We start from the raw sequence: 17,362 nt of genomic DNA, 5'->3' as shown, positions 1-17,362 counted from the left end.
TGGACCTGTGCGGTCTGTCTCTGTATTTATCATTATGTTTTTTCGGAAGATCAGTAATTGGATGGCTTACAGAAACCATACTGGAATTCAAGGACTCGGAGTGAAAATATCTAGCTACAATAAGGGCCCAACGACATATAGTTCTGGTGCTGAACAAAGCACAAAAGCGACAGCGGGGGACATCGTGGTCTAAGCCTAAACAGGTGATGCAGTAAGAATGGAAATCTCGGTGTGGTATTTGCTTTCCACAGGTGAGACAAATGTTAACTTTTTCTGACATTGGTTAGAGCAAGAAAAAAGGATCCCCAACAGGGTACTTAGCTTTAGAAGACTTCAATTCGGAATCGAAAACTCAGGTAGCGGCTGATCGGCACTTGTGCGAACTGCTTCTGCTTCGGGCTCCTCAGCAAGAAAAACTGATGTAATGGCGTCGGCTGCCTGTTTTTATACCACTGACGACCTGATGTCAGTCTTGGAGCGACAGCAACTGACGCAGAAATACTAAGCCTCTGGTATTCGGGCTGACTGAGGGCTACCCCTGGCAGGATAACCCATATGTGATGACTGGAACAGTGAAACACGAAGAACATCATACCTTGTAGGGGCTAAACAGAAAGGCTACAATTCAGCTAAGTGACTATCAATGCCTCAAGTACATACTCTTTGCAAAATTAGCTTGTATAAACAACAAATGATCAATATTTTCTGTGAATCATACACAGTTTCTAATATGCTTACAAGTACATAAGCAATACATTAAAGTAAAAATACTCTTCCTAGTACTGGTTATAAATACAGACTAGCTGTACATATTTAAAAAGTCCTAATTTCTGTGCTGCAAATCAGAGTCACTCTGCACAGTGTGTTGCTATTCAGTTTAAATTCATGCTGGTCTACTGTGTAATGTCACCACAGATAGTCTAAAGAGAGTGTGGAAACGTGAGCAATTTTAATGTCTTGAGTATTCTTACAGTTCTAATGACCCACTCAATATCAGAATATCTTAATTAACAGCTCCAGAAGCTAACAATAATTCACTTGCCATGTGGAGAAAAAAGACCTACGAAGACAACAGTGTCAGTATAAAATGAGTAGCTTTTTATCTCAACATTTTGGAATTAATTCTCAGTACTAATGTATTCTATCATTAATATGATGATCAGGATGTTTGAATCTCTGTTAAATTCAATATTTTCCCATGTTAACTTGTAACCTTCTTTTTCACTAAGCACCTCTGAATTTTCGTCAAATTGTTACATGGGTCAGTTTAAATGAATTAACTCAGCAAAAATGAATTAAGCTTCATTTTGGACAACATAAAAGTGGCCGAATGCAATGAGTTACCTCAAAAAGACACAAAATGCCACACACACATATTACAATACACCTGTGGAATTGAACCTAGGACCTTGGTTTACAACTCATATTACCTAACCAATGAAGATATTAACTTGAGTGAAATAATAATATGTTTGCAGCTGTGTTAAAGGTATCATAATGCTAACATGTTTCAAAAGACAGACAGAAATGGAGAGATAGGTGTGGGGGGGCATGCATGCACACATGCATATGTATTCAATTGTGTGCATCTGTATGTGTGTATTTGTGTGTGATTCATGTTATTGACATTAGTGAAGGTAAAAATATGACTACATTAATTGCTCTTTACTGGATTTCTAGCATTATCCAATAGAACTGGCAAATCCTATCCACATCTTAGGCACTGCAACAGTTTTTCTCCTCATTATGTAATGCTTTGGTATATTCTTCCCTTTTTGCTCTAACTACACCCATCACAGCCCTTCATAAGCTGAGTCTTACCTTCCTCACAGCATTAATGCCCAAATGCATCTATAAGATCTGACCAAGATGGTTATCCTCAATGAGACCAGATCCAGTTGGAAATTATTTTATTTATTTATTTATTTTACATTTGTTTACCGGGCTAGTCAAACTGGATATATTTCCATTTTCAGTAGAGGCCCGGGGAGAAATGCTCCAAAAATAGCATAAAGAATTTAAACAATACTATCATAAAGTAATAGAAAGATTTAACAAAATACCAAGATATAGTATTAAAGAGCAGAGATTAAATTAAACTAAAAAGAAAAACTAAATAACTAAATAAAAAAAATTATTGCTGCTACATCAGCCAAAGATAAGGACACAGTAATGTCCGGTAACAAGCTGTCAAAATGTATAATGACATCACACTTGCACCTCTGCATTTGTCACAGTGAAGAGGTGCACTTCTGGTTTCTGGCATAGGACAGTTATTCATGAGCACATGCTATAATCCATATAAAGTGAAGAACAGCCATCTGCTGTATATCTTCATTTCATACCACCTGATTGTACAGCAATCCATGCTCATTCCTGGACCTAGATTGCTTGCACTGCAGACAAAACTCTAGTCTAAGCTCCAAAGCGCTGGCAAGGATTACTATCCCTAGATCAGCCTTGGTGACCTTCTCTAGATACAGGACTAGGTGGGTGCATTAACCGAACATCCATAAAACGATTCTTCAATATCTAAACTATTATGAATTTTAAACCAATCAGGAAATAAATATATTACAAAGGTAGCAACCATGCCTATCTGTAGGCATTAGTAAAATCAAAAAGACATTGGTTATAATGTGAATGGTTTGTTCTCTCTGCAGGGGAAAATGCAGTGTTCTATGATCTAAAACATGAGCAAATGCTTTAAAAAAACAATGCATGAGATACCTACTGTGATATTAGAACAAAGAAACTTTCACTGGCACGATCAGGTGGCACTATGAAGACAGACTTTTACAAGATTCCCACTGAGGGATTTCTGACACTGATGAAGATACACTCTGTAATAAAAGGAAGGGAAGTGCCATTTGCTCTTCAATTTTCTCCCACCAGCAAGTCCAGGAATAGAAACTCCACTGAAAAGGAGCTGAGAAAGACTGATGTACAAGCAAAGTCAATTACTCTACACAAAACTCTAACTTCAAAGACAATTCAGAAAGGGGATATATGGCAGGTCAGGATAAGTACTGATTGAAATACTCCCTAAAGATGTAAAGTTAGGAGTAAGTGTCCAAAAGTAAATCCTTATCTTCTACAACATGATCATAGCAAGCACATATAAAGTCAAAATGAGTTTCAGGCAGCTAGACAATGTTAAAATTTGGAAAAAACAGCTGTAAGCATCAGAACCACAAAAATGAAAGAAACCTAATTCATTCCACTTAGAAATGTATTTTTCATCACCTGCTGACTTTGTTATGCTGCTCAACCAATGGCCTACTCATTCTCCCACTGTTTTCTTTTAAATCGATATCAGCCTACACTCTTTCCAGAACAGATTTGTGTTTCAGAACCATTCTTTAGAAAGGTACAGCAGGCTGCACAAAAAAAATGTCTCCACTCCCATCCCATGATATATGCAGGAAGCTCATATTCTTATTTTATACCTTACAGTCCTCAAGGCCTGATGGATGCATGTGGAGTGCAATGCACATGATGGCTGAATCTTCTGTCATGGGTGCGTGCTTCCACGGGTCTACATCAGAAGATGAAACACCAAAAGAGTGAACGCTCTTTAATCAAATGCTAATACTCGAAAGCACACAATATCGAAGGAATGGAACAGCGATTTTTTTTTTCCCAGGGGAAAAAATCGTTCCGTACATTCACTAATATGTGGTTTCGGGTATTAGCGTTCAATTAAAGAGGTTCGCTCTTTTGGTGTTTCGTTCTTCTAATATAGACCCGTTTCCACATGAAAACTGTTAGCATCATGACACCAATGTATTTTACCTGGCTTTTTTGGTACTCAGGGTAGGCCATGGATAATACCGTAATTTGTATGAATGCATATACATATATATATTAATTTATTTTATTTATTTACATTTGCTAACAAGGTAAGTGAACATGTCTAAGGACCATTTTTAGCCACGACCCAAGCCAGTGTGGCATGACCAAAACAATTATGAAACATAAGGACACTTAAAGCTAGAACAGTTAACATAACTAACATAAAATGTGGAATGTAGCAAAACAAAGAACAGTTATTTTAAAAACAAGCAACAATACACATAATTTGATTATACTAAAAAGCATATAATAAAAAAAATACAGTGGCAATATACTGATCTAATCAGACTGAAAATACTGAAAACCATGTAATGAAAAGTCACAGTAAAACTGCTTGACAGAAAACTATTTTTTTTGCTGTAAGCCACCACTGGGTGAAGTGTAAACAAAATATCTGGAAGAGAGGGAAAGAGAATAAATTTCCTATTTACATATTTATTTACTAACCTTTGATTACCAGGAAAGTCCAAATGGGCAAAGTCCCTTTTTGACAGAGTCCCGGGGAGAAAAGCTCCACATTACATACTTTTTCTCAGGCAAGTAACATGAGCCAACAATAAAAAATATACTACATAACACTGAGCTGCACATAGTTTAACAGATGTTCACAATGATAAGTGCACAATATAACATAGCCCAGTGCTTCTCCATGAATTGGTGCCCCTAAACTCTAAGTTAATAACTTAGGGAGGGGAGAAAAAAAAAGTCTCAGTTCTTCCCCAATCTAAGACCCTCCCCCAAATCAAAAGCTGAAGAGAGAGAAATAAAGGATCTTTTCTACTTTTAATTCTACTCTTAAAATTGAAAAACTTTAGCAAATTGCTTGCTACAATTTAAACAACAGGCGGAAGGTTGAAGCAACCACTTCGGTCCTGATAGTAAAAGCATATCAGTGTTCATTTCTGTCCCGGCATTCAGAAGTGCCAGTATAGAAATTATGCTGGTACCGCCGTACCGATTGACTGGTATCTGCCAATCTTAGCCCTAACACTTTGCGCCCACAGAGACTGCCCACTTCACTCCAATCTAGCTATGCTACTGCTACACAGACTTTGCAGCATGTGAAAATTACATATGTCTAAAGAACATTCAACAGTATTTTACAGTTTATGTATAAAGTCACCTTGAAATTTTAGTACACAAACAGCAGATGAGGCATATGCATGTTTTATCCAAATAATTATTCAATTGGGACATCTAAACAGGTAAGAACATGTGAGGATTTTCTGATATTTACTTGCTATGGCTGCATAAGGTGTGGACTTGATAATAGTGCAGACAGAACAGCAGGACTGATTTGCTGATATTTACGATTTCATTGGGATTTTAATATATATAGATGACAAATGATAAGAAGATGAAGGGGGCTTAGTAATGGGGGTAATACAAATGTAGCACCATTTGTTAACAGCTATGTTTTCTTTTCTTTCTTTTTTAAACAAGAAACATCTTTATTAAATTACCAGGTATGACATAGGCAATCTTACATTTATACAAATGAAAATAAACCATACCAAAACAATCTCAATTACAAACATACATTACAAACCAAGCCGACAGAACTGTAGCTGCAAACCTTATACATCACTTATAATATATCCAATCATTGTCAGTCAACCATTACATAGCTCATTCAAATCCTGCCTTCTTTTAACGTGTCTCCTCTGTTACTATTGATCCCGCATTTCCCATTTTTTCCTATGTAATTTGCTCACTCAGCATGGCCTTACTACATCTAGGCAATTCCGACTCTATATCATAGCTCAAAAAAGTCACTTCCTTAGTTACATCAATTTGCTCAGCCAGCATCTCTGACAAAGCAGTCTGCAGGGATTCTTTAAAGTCTGCCAGCTCATTACCCTCCTGGAAAATATGTTCCTAGTTACCTCTTTCTTCCCCATCGAACCTCCAACATATGCTATCTACCTGAGGAAAAATTCTTTGCAGTCTACTTTGGGTATAAAAATAACTATGTAAACACTTCCAAGCAAATATCCTAAATCTTTTAGCCTTTGTTGCATATTTGGTGGACGTATATCCCCCACTATTTCTTTGTCAATTGCTTATCCAATATATCTTCTTAATCCCTTCTAACCTCCTCTGACTGATTCTTATAGTTATCATGCAATATTTTATATGCTCTACTAATTATTCCTTTCTTAATACCAACTTCTGCTCTAGATTCTGCTAAAAACTCTACCATTGCTAGTCTTTCATTTAGGAACCCCTATTTCTTTCCCTTTGCCTATACTGTGATACCAATCCTTGATAGGGAAGGCAATCTCTAAACTGCAGTCCAAATAAGTACTTGGTGTCTTCCCATTCTATTACCTTTCCCTCTCTAGTTAATTGCTGCCAATACATTGGTTCCTTTGCCAGTTTTCTGCAATAAATTCCACCCCCTCTTGTCTATTGTCTGTATCACTAGTTGCAGTCATCCCTATCAGCAGAATCTCTTTTCTCCATTTCAATGTTGACTTAGTTCTTAGAATACTTTCTGCTAATTTATGAATATAATATTCTGTATGATTATTGTTATTGTCCTTAAAGGTCTGCATCCAAAATCCCAGTCACTCCTTATTTCTTGAGCTTCCCCCATTTCATCATCAACATCTCTTTCCACTTTGAATTATAGTTTTCTGCTTCTGCTATGTATAGGAGTCTTAACTGTGTGCTGCTCTGAAATACCCCTTCAAATCGGGTAATTACAATTTGCCCTGTTCTATTAAAAGAATAAGTTTATCTTACTTGGCTCTTGCCATCTTCCCCTCCCAGATAAAATCCTTCAGCTCTTTAGTAATTGCTTTTCACAACTTCTCCTCTGTTTGACAAAAATATGCCTGACCTGTGTATAAGACCAAAGGGACTAAAAACATTTTAACTGCTTGAATCTTTCTATTGATATCCATATAACAAAGCTTCCATTTTCTCATTTTATTGTATTATCTTTTGTTTAGTCTTTTCCCACATATCCTTAGCTGCCACACCAGAATCATTTTTAATCCATACTGCTAAATACTTTATCTTATCATGTCCCCATAAGTATGGATATTACTGGACCAATTCATATGTGGATACATAATTTACTGCTGTTGCCTTTGTTTTAACTTCATTAATTTTGTATCCCAAACAGATTTGAAACTGCGTCAATATGTTCCACAACACAGTAATGCCCCTTTCTGGTTTTGCCAGGTATAAAATTATACCATCTGCAAAGAGAGCCATATTTTCTTGACTACCATACCAATTATATCCTTGAATTTTGGAGTCCTTTATTTTGCCAATGGTTCGATATAGAATGCAAATAACAAAGAGAAGAGAAGACACCCTGCCTAATTACTCTGCTCAAGCAGAGATTATCAGAGAGGACCCCGACAACTTTAATTTTCGCCTCCAATCCCTCACATAGCCTCCTAATCAACCTTATAATTTTATCAGGGAATGCAAACGCCTCCATTGCTCTGCTCATAAAGTCCCAGCTTACTCTGTCAAATGCTTTCTCTGCATTAAAACCCACCAATGACAGTGGAATTTTCTTACATTCTGCTTGGATCATCAGTGTTCCGTTACTGTTATCACATGTTTGCCTCCCCTCACAAAACCACACTGATTCATATCTATCAATTTTGTGGCATCAGTTTTGCCATTCTTTTAGCCATTACAGACACAAACACTTTATAATCATGGTTTAGTACTGAAATGGGCCTGTATGAAGCTGTATCTGATGGATCTTTACCCTCTTTAGATATTACAGCCACCACAGCTTTCTTCCAGGATGCTGGTACTTCTCCTCCTCTTATAACACTGTTAAACAAAAACTTCCAGATCTTTATCAGTTTTTTCCCACCTAGCTTCCAAACTTCCACAGGAATGTCATCTATTGCTGGGAATTTTCCTGTAGACTGATTATACATCATCATTTGTATCTCATCTCCTCCTATCCTGTTAGTAATTGGGCCTCCTCTACCTCTAACCTTGGTATATTTAATTCTTCCATAAACATTTCTACTTGTAACTTTTCTTGATTTCCCTTTCATAGAATTTCTGAAATATTTCTATTACTTTTACAGGATCCCTTGTTATCTTCCTTGTTATAGGCTCCCTAAGCTTGCTGACATGACAGCCCTTTCTACTTTCTGCTGCCTGAGTCATTGTGCTAAAAGTTTTTGTGCTCTAGTGTTATTATCAAAAAACAGTTGCTTAACAGCAATCTTTCTAAACTCATACATATTATCCAGGTAATCCCTTATTTTCTGTTTAGCATTCTGCAGTTACTCCTTTTCTTGTTCTGTAAGATTCCCCATATTTTGCAATACTTTAATATTTGTCAGTTGCTCTAAAAAATTCTTGTTATGTCTTAACCATAGCTCCCTTTCTTTTATTTCTACCCTATTTTTAAACTTCACCTTAATTTTATCACACTCCCTAGCTGTATTTTCAGAAGTATTTTCTATCCTATCGAATAGCTCCTAAATAATTTCCACTACCCATTCCTTAAAGTCCTCTCTTTTCAAAAAGTAGGTGGGAAAGCACCAGTGTCTCATTTTTATTTCATTACCCTGTGCTTTTATTTTAGTTATTATTGGCACGTGATTTGAAATTATTTTATTTTATTGTGTTTATTTATTTATTTTATTTCACATTTGCTGACTAGGATAGTCTGACTGGATATATGTTCATTTTCAGCAGAGGCCCAGGGAGAAAAGCTCCAAGAAATGAAAAAAGAATCTAACAAAATGTCACGCTACAAATTCCAAATAAAATATTTACAGAGATTAGAGGCAAACCATACAAATTACATATAGAATTTTTACATTGATTTGATGATCGATCATTATAATATTTCCTTAGGTAAAGTTGTTCAACGTGTTAAATCTGAACGTTGCAGTACATGATAGGTTGCATAGCAGATGTGCACAATCTGGAGAAAAGATTAACCAGGCTTGATACAATAGCATGTCCAGTTTGATCCCATGTAGTGTTTGAGCTTAGTTTTGAACTGACCTAGAGCAGAGAGGAAGGTAATATCAGGTGGCAGAGAGTTCAATGATCTACCTACAGAGTTTGTAAAGAGAGAGTTGCCAGCTAGGTTATTAGTTTTACATATCTGGATAAGGAGTCTGTTGGAGGATCGCAGAGGTCTAGGATTATTATATAGGGTGACTAGATTTTTGAGTGCAGGGGTGTTTTCAGGGTTGTATATAATTTTGTGGGCTATAACCAGTTGGTTATATAAGATTAGACTGGGTAGTTCAAGCCATTCAAGCTGGATTAGATTGATGCAATGATGTGTCCTAAGTAAACCTGGCAATGTGATTGTAACAGATAGAGAGTTTGTTCAAGACAGTCTTGTTAGCATTACAGAGAAGAGGGGATGCATACAGAAGAGTAGAGAGAAGGTGAGATTGAGCAATGGCAACTTTGGCTGGGGGAGTCAGGAAGTCTTGTATTCTGTACAGTGATCCTAGTTTTTTATTGATGGTTTTGATCAATTGGTTAATATGTAGGTCGAATTTTAAATTGTTATCTATAATGACACCTAATAGTTTAGTAGATAGGTCAGGGGAGATTATTGTGCTTTCCTTTGCTTTAATTGTAAAGTTAACGGCAGTAGATCTCTGTGTAGTTGAGAATAACAGCATTTTAGTTTTTTTTAGGATTCAGTATTAGGCGTTGTTTGGTAAGCCAGTTGCTATTGTGTTAAAGGTGGTCTGGGTAGCTAACTGTAACTCTGTAGGCGATGTTGCTGAGCAAATCAGAGTAGAGTCATCTGCATATTGGATACAGCTGACTTTAGATATGACAGTGTTCAAATCGTTGATGAAGATGGAGAATAACAGGGGCCCTAGTATAGAACCTTGTGGTACTCCCAGGGTGTTAGGTAATAGGATAGCGAGTTTGCTCTGCCAAAGTACAGCCTGCTGTCTACCACTTAGGTAGGAAATAAACCACTGAAGGGCTTTGGGATCTAGACAAAGTGTTTGCAGGTTGTGGATTAATAGTTGGTGATCAACCATATCAAAAGCTTTGGAAAGATCCAAAAAAGAGCTGAAGAAATATGGTTATTGTTACGATTAATGTTTATAGTATTGGAAAAGACTAGTAGGGCTGAGGTAGTGCTATGGTGAGGTCTAAAATCATGCTGGGTATCTGCCATGAGGTGGTTATGGATTAGGTGGTGCAAGAACCGTTTCTGAATACATTTTTCCATTATCTTTGCTAGAGGAGAGAGTATAGCTATAGCCCTATAGCTGGAGAGTTCAGTAGAACTACCTCCTTTATGAAGAGGGATTACACAGGGTATTTTCCAGATAGTGGGAATTTTCGCTTCTACTATGGTTCGACTGATAAGTAATGATACCGGGAAGGCAATGGCATCATCAATTTTTGTAGGTATTCAAATGGAAGTTGGTCAGCCGAGAGTGTGGTGGGTTTTAGTTTTCTGATTAGGGTACGGATAAGTGACGTGGCAGCAGGTTGAAAGCTAAATAAGGGTAGGTTTCTAGGGTTGGTACTTTCTGGGCTATGGGAGCTAAGAGGTAGTTGGCTGGTTAGTGCTTGAATTGTTTCGGTAAAGAATCGGTTAAAACTATCAGAGACTGCTTATGGAGGTTTATCAGTAGTGGCAGCTGGGATAGGGGTAGTAATTTGACCAGAGTGTAGTAGATTATTCAACCCTGGCCAGAACTTCTGAGGGTTATTTTGATTTTCTGTCTGTAATTTGCAGTAGTATTTTTTTTTGTCTAGCAACTGTGGTGGTGGTGCTGCGGTAGCGTTGTCACCTCACAGTAAGACGCTGTCCTGTTCGATTCTCTGCTAGAGCATCTTCTGTGTGGAGACATGCGTCAATGGGCGTACCTTCGTTGAAGGTTGTGTGTCAGGGCTGGCAACTCGGCACGTAAAAATCCACTGCCAATCATTAGCGGACCGGAGTTCCACTGTGGCGACCCCTAACCGGGAAAAGCCGTAAAACAACAACATTTTTTTTTGTCTAGTAATATGAGTTTTTTTTTGTCTCATTCCTAAGTTGCCTTTATTTAGTTTGATCATGAGGGAGTTTAGTAGATCGCCATAAAGCCCAGGCTTTATTTCTAAGATTAATTTTGAGTCTAGTCTCTTTTTAAAGCCAAAGCGCAGATTTTGCCTTAGTTCCCTTTGAGCGTGAAAGTCAAGGATCTCAAGGAATTTTTTGTTGAAACACAGGACTGCTTCCTCTAAGGGGAGTAATTTTAGGATAGACCAATTACAAGATTTTAATTCTTGTTGGAATTTGGCTGAGTCAAAAATTTTTTTATTTCTAACATTTTTTAGTAAGGGTTGTTGGGGTTTGATAATTTTGTGCTTGATTATATATGTGAGATGGTGATCACTTTGACTATCAGGGAGGGTACCAGAGGTATACAGGTTGCGGTGACTATTAATGAGTACCCAATCGAGTATACTTTCTTTTTGGTTGGGTTTACCTTTCCTAGTAGGGGTGTTGATGATTTGCGTAAATGAGTGCAGGTTATGGATGGTAGGGGATTCTGAAGAACAGGTGGCCCAATCTATATTAAAGTCTCAGAGAAAAAGGGTTTCTTGAGGGTAGTGACTAGATATCCAGTGTACGGTGTCTTCAAGTGTAGATATATTGTTACCTGGGGGAATATACATGCAGATGATATAAATGCATTTACTTTTGTTAAGTTGCAGTTTGGTGGCTAGAATCACTAAGCTGTTAATCTTAGGTGGTTGTATTACATCTGTGGTTACATTCAACTCACATTTGTAGAGTATGGCTACCCTACCCCCCTTCCTGGAAGCACGGTCCAACCTGAAATAGTTATAGGGTGGGTGTCAAGACCTTCAATTAAATGCACATGTTCCTCTGAAATCTAAATTCTGTCTAGCCGAGCCCAGTTTTTGTATCTTGGGGAATAACATGTAAATTCACTCCAATCTTTTAGTACTGAATTCACATCTTCCATGCCAAATAGTTTTATAAATTTCTTTAAAAATCGACCCTCCTTTGTTATATTTTCCTTTCGGGCCCCCCAGAGACATCTTCACTGTTGCAAATCAAATTCCAGTCCCCACATATAAGTAATACTCCTTGTCTGAAAGCTGATTATTTCTACCAGAATTTTCTTAAGCTCCACTATAGTAGTTTTTGGTGGAATATAAAATTATGCAAGTGCAATCCTCCACCCTTGCTAAAAGCACCTTAGTATTACAAATCTACCATTATTGTCTTTCTATCCTCTTCTATTACTATCGGACCTCCTCCTGCAATTAATATAAGTACTCCTCTTTTCCTTTGCCACAGGTATTTCACTGAATAACCATCCTGAAAACCCTTCTTTATCAGATTCACATATTCAGTTCTTTCCAAGTGTGTCTCCTGTAGCATAGCACTTTAAATGTTACATTTTTTAATACAGTTCACTACTCATTCTTTTTTGTATTTATCTTTGAGACCATTAACATTTAAAGACATTATAAAAACCATTATATTCCTGAGAAATTATTCCCACCTTTTATGTACAACAGCTTTTTTGTTAAATGTCTACTTCCAGTTTTTGTGTTACATGCATGTACCATTTGGCAAGTTAATCTTTTACACAGTTGTTTCTTAACATGTATGTTTTCAATGTGGTTTCAATTAGTAGGTGAGGTAGCATTGTTGCCTCACAGCAAGAGGTTCTCCTGTTCAATTCTCGGCTGGAGCGCCTTCTGTGTGGAGTCTGCATGTCCTCCCCACGTTCGAGTGGTGTTCGAAAGACATGCGTGAATGGGCGTGCCTTCGTTGAAGGTTGGGCGTCGGGCTGGCACCTCAGCACCGTAAAAATCTATTGCCAATCATTAGCGGACCGGAGTTCCGCCGTGGCGACCCCTAACCGGGAAAAGCCGAAAGAAGAACAACAACATTAAATGTTTCTGGTGTTTGTTGGGAGACAGTTTAGCAGCTTACACAAAGTATAGGCAGTCACTGTTATCATTTCTGAGTAAGTACAAACTGTTGGTTCACTGAGTGAGTTCTATGTGGGGGTGGTGTATTGGTTTAATAACTGGCTGGTGGCAGGGTATCTGTCAGGGCTTTAGTGGATGTTCTGGGCAGTCTTCATGTGAATATAGGCTAAAAGATTAAAGTAGCTAAAGCCAGTTAAGGGACTGAAGTGCAAGACGGTGATGTGTTTTGGTTATTGTGGTGACCTGCAAACTGTTTGTTAGCTTGTTCTGTGGAATTATGCCATTGAGGGTTTTTTCTGCCAATGCAGAGAAATTCTTCAGACTGGTAATCAAATTAAAATACATTTACAAAGAATCAATGTGCAAATCACATGACTAAATCAAGCTATGAGTTTTAAAACAGTGCAAATAAGATTAATAACCATGAAAAACATAAAAACAATAAAAAAGCAGGCATTGTGCAATGTTAAAACAGTTGTTAATGTTTTGAAGATTTGTTATTATAAGCACATTTAAAAGTATAGCATTTGCATATACTACAGTTTCCCAGTTGTATTCTATGAAATCAAGTTTATTGTCAGCATTACCCCCCAAAATATGATGTAACATTTCCCAAGATATAAAAATGCTTTATCCAAAATCAATATATTTTTTGTATCTGAAGAAGGCATTGCTTTCAAAAGGTATAATTATAGTCATACAATATTATAATCCCACCGCATTTTGTATATCCACATCCTAAATCACATTTAAAGTACCACAAATAACATGACCCTGAGGAATGAAGTTTTTTTTTATTTTTAAATAAATACTGTCTGGTTTAGGGGAAGAAGCAAGTCATCTTCCAATACTTGAGTTTGTCTCAAATAAAGTTTTTGGTCAGGAAGCTCTTTAATGTACGAAAAGAAGACATTGCCCAACCACCTGCTGAAGCCCATTATGGACTGTTAAACTCTTCAGTCTGCATTAAATAACACAATCACTACAGATTGTCTATTACAACTATTGTGATGCTCACTGTAACCTTTCTTAAGGAGCACCATATGTTCAAGCTTGTCAAACTTCAGAAATTTGAAAAAAAAAGCCTGCTCACCCTATTTACAGTCCCTTGAAAATATTGAGATTAACGTGTTGGAGTGCATACTTGTGAAATGTGAGTAGCTGTTACTCCTAATGGGCTATTTGCAGATGTAAAAACTATTGTTTTCAGGATCTTTATAAACCAATAAATATAATAAATTAATAGGAACTTCAGAACTGCTGTAAAAAAAAATAAATAAATAAAAAGATGGAACAACTCAAATAATCACATAACATTTGTAATTCAAGGTCCCTTCCAGCCCACACTGTCAGTGAATCTCGTTTAGCCCTTAATGTTGTTTTGAAATAAACTCCTGTATACACAGTTTTTTTCAATACCTTAAGACCACATTAGTAAAGATTAGTTACACTAGAATCACTGAACTACAAAATTAGTAGTTTTATAGTATGACCTTTAATATTAACTCTGAACCTATCAAAAGCATCATTAAAAATAACTGCATCATTTTTACAAACCATAATGATATTAAGAAGGTGTTTAGGCCAAATCTTCTTTTCATACATAAAAAAATCTATCAGGAAAATTATGTAAAGAAATTCCAACTAGTAGAAAAATCTGAGTAAACCTTTATGGTAAAGAGAATTTGTGACCTAATAAACCTGGGGACTTACGCATGTGGTTATGACAACCAGTGTAGGTTTATTTCAAATTATCCCCATTACTTTTGTGTTGCTTTACAAAAAACACTTCGGCTCTCAGAGTCATTTTACTGGTGATGCTTCAAATTGGATTTATGTAGCTGAATGTACAAAACAATCTGCTTTTATGTACAAATAATGAAAAGCCTACTTATAGACAATATAGAAACATAATTATGCCCTTAAAAATGAAAACAATGTCCTGTTCCACTACTCATGTCTCCTAAAAGACTAGAAGTACAAGATCTGCCCCAAATGGAAGACCATCTGTTCACAAAAAACAGCCCCATGAAATAGTCTAGATCTGAAAAAGTTCATTATAACACTAAAGACAGAAAATTACATCTACTGAAATATGTACTGATGCAAATAAGACTGATATAAAAGGCTGTTATTACATGCTTAGTGTACAATTAAACATATTATTACAATTAAACATATTTTAAAATGATCACTGTAAATAATGCATGCAGAGTGATTATAAAATTGGTAAATCTGTGAAAATGAAAAAAATCAGGGATGTAACATATGGCTTTATCTTTAAAAATGCTAATGGCGAGCTATATGAACTGCATGTCATGTGCTACACTTCTTTGTAGAAACAGGTACAGACAAGACTAATGGAAGCTGGAATCACATTCACAGTGTCGCTGCTGTTAAAAATTACATGACTGCACACCTGAAGTTACAACTACCTGCCTAAAAATGTTTGTAACTTAGTGTACTTGCTAGATAATTGTAACAAATCTAGCAGGCATCTAGTTTTAGTAATCATTATAGCCTCCAGTAGGTATATTAAACATACAAAGTACAGTTGTGTACACTTACCATAAATGTAGATGTTCGAGTGTATTCACTGTTGCAGTCATCACATTTGAGTTATCCTGCCAGGGGTAGCCCTCAGTTGGCCTGAATACCAGAGGCTTTGTATTTCTGTGTCCGTTGTTGTCGCTCCAGGACTGAAGTCAGGTCGTCAGTGGTATAAAAACAAGCAGCCAATGCCATTACATCAGTTTTTCTTGCCCTAACTGTCAGGAGCCCCTGATAGGGAACTAGGTTATGGTGGAGGAACACCACCAGTAGAAAGTAAATACCAAAATTTCCTTGTAAGGAGAGAAAGAGGAGAGAGAGAGAGAGATAGACTAGGGGGATGGAGGGAGGGAAACCAGTACTGCAACACTGAATACACTCGAACATCTACATTTATGGTAAGTGTACACAACTGTACTATGTTCTTCGTGTTTCACTGTTGCAGTCATCACATTTGGGTTGATGCCCAAAGCTGAAGAAAAGGGTGGAGGCAGTCAAGAAGCCTGGGGGCTGGCTAGAATGCCCTGCAAGACTGCGGTGGCAAAGTCTGCCCTGGATTTGGAGAAGATAGGCAGGTGGTAATGCTTGTTGAAGGTATGAACACATGTCCATGTTGTAGCCTCCAGGATGTCCCTGGTGGGGACCCCTCTGAGAAAAACTGCAGAGGTGGAGGTTGATCTGGTGGAATGTGTCCTGACCCCCTTTGGGGGTGGTTTCCTGTGTTGTTTGTAGCAGAAATGGATGCAGTGTGCTATCCATTTGGAGATTGCTTGTTTGGATATGGCCTTGCCCTCTGCTCCTGCTGCGAAGCTGACTAGAAATTGATCAGTTTTTCTAAAAGATTTAGTCCTGTCCAGGTAGAATCTGAGCTGTCTGTGCACATCTAGAGAGTGCAGAATCCTTTCCCCCTTGTTTTGTGGGTTAGGGAAAAAGGTGGGCAAATGAATGGATTGGTTGAGAGCCACACTGGACACCACGTTCGGCATGAAGGATGGGTTAGTCCTGAGGGAGACCCTGTCAGCATGGAAAATGATGAAGGGCTCCACAGCCATAAGTGCTTGTAACTCTGATACTCTTGTAGCTGAAGTGATGGCCAGAAGCAAGGCTGTCTTCCAAGAGAGAAATTTTAACTCTGCTGAAGCTGCACGTTCAAAGGGGGGCAGGGTGAGGTTTTCCAACACAAAGTTAAGGTCCTAGGCTGGGGTAGGAGCTCTTCTGGATGGCCTTAAGTTGTTAGCCCCTTTTAGCAACTGCTTGATGAGAGGGTGTGAGAATAGCACTGCCTCTGTGCTGAAGTGAGCAGACATGGCTGAAGCATGAATTTTAATGGAAGAGAAGGATAGACCCCTGTGTATTAGGTCTGCCAGGTAATCCAGGATGAGAGGTAGGGAGGGCTGTGCCGTTCCGGCTCCCTTAGCCTGCATCCAGGTGCAAAACCTTTTCCACTTGTCAGCATAGAATTTTCTAGTACTGGGGCATCTGGCCTCACATATAACATCTAGAATTTCACAAAATAAAATACTGAAAACTACAATGGAAACCACGAACGTCACTGTTCGAACACCAATAATGTAAAAAACGTATTTATTAAAAACAAGGTTAAGCGCTTTCATCTATGCACTAGACTTCATCAGAACACTGAATGAATGAATGAACTAAAAGGTTTAAATACTATAATACAACCAATGGTATTCTGTTATTTGAATTCAAACAAAACCCAACATGTCATCACTTCCCCTTCATGAATATGTAAGTACTAAAACATTTACAAATTTACATAAATCACATCCTGGCTTCAATTATAGGTTTAATAGGTATGTTGTCATTAATACCTGGTGTAGTGGTGGCGTTCAGTAATATTTGCCATCTCACCTCTTTTTCACTCAATAATGCCTTCAAATTTCCACCTCTCTGGTGAGAAAATAAAACTTCCAATAAGGCAAACTTGAACATATCACATACAGGATTATCTCTAATATGCCTATATAGGGCATTGTTAACATCCCCT

At 37.5% G+C, this 17,362-nt stretch overlaps 1 protein-coding gene across 1 annotated transcript in view; it reads right to left on the bottom strand.

Moving 5' to 3' along the window:
- The window catches only part of STRIP2 (striatin interacting protein 2), a 1,652,725-nt gene that overhangs the window by 1,471,928 nt on the left and 163,435 nt on the right, over window positions 1-17,362 (bottom strand). The window lies entirely within an intron of this gene.

The sequence above is a fragment of the Protopterus annectens genome, chromosome 11.part0, assembly GCF_019279795.1.
Source record: "Protopterus annectens isolate FY-2018-M chromosome 11.part0, PAN1.0, whole genome shotgun sequence".
Taxonomy (NCBI): Eukaryota; Metazoa; Chordata; order Ceratodontiformes; family Protopteridae; genus Protopterus; species Protopterus annectens.
This window is presented reverse-complemented; position numbering and strand designations above follow the sequence as displayed.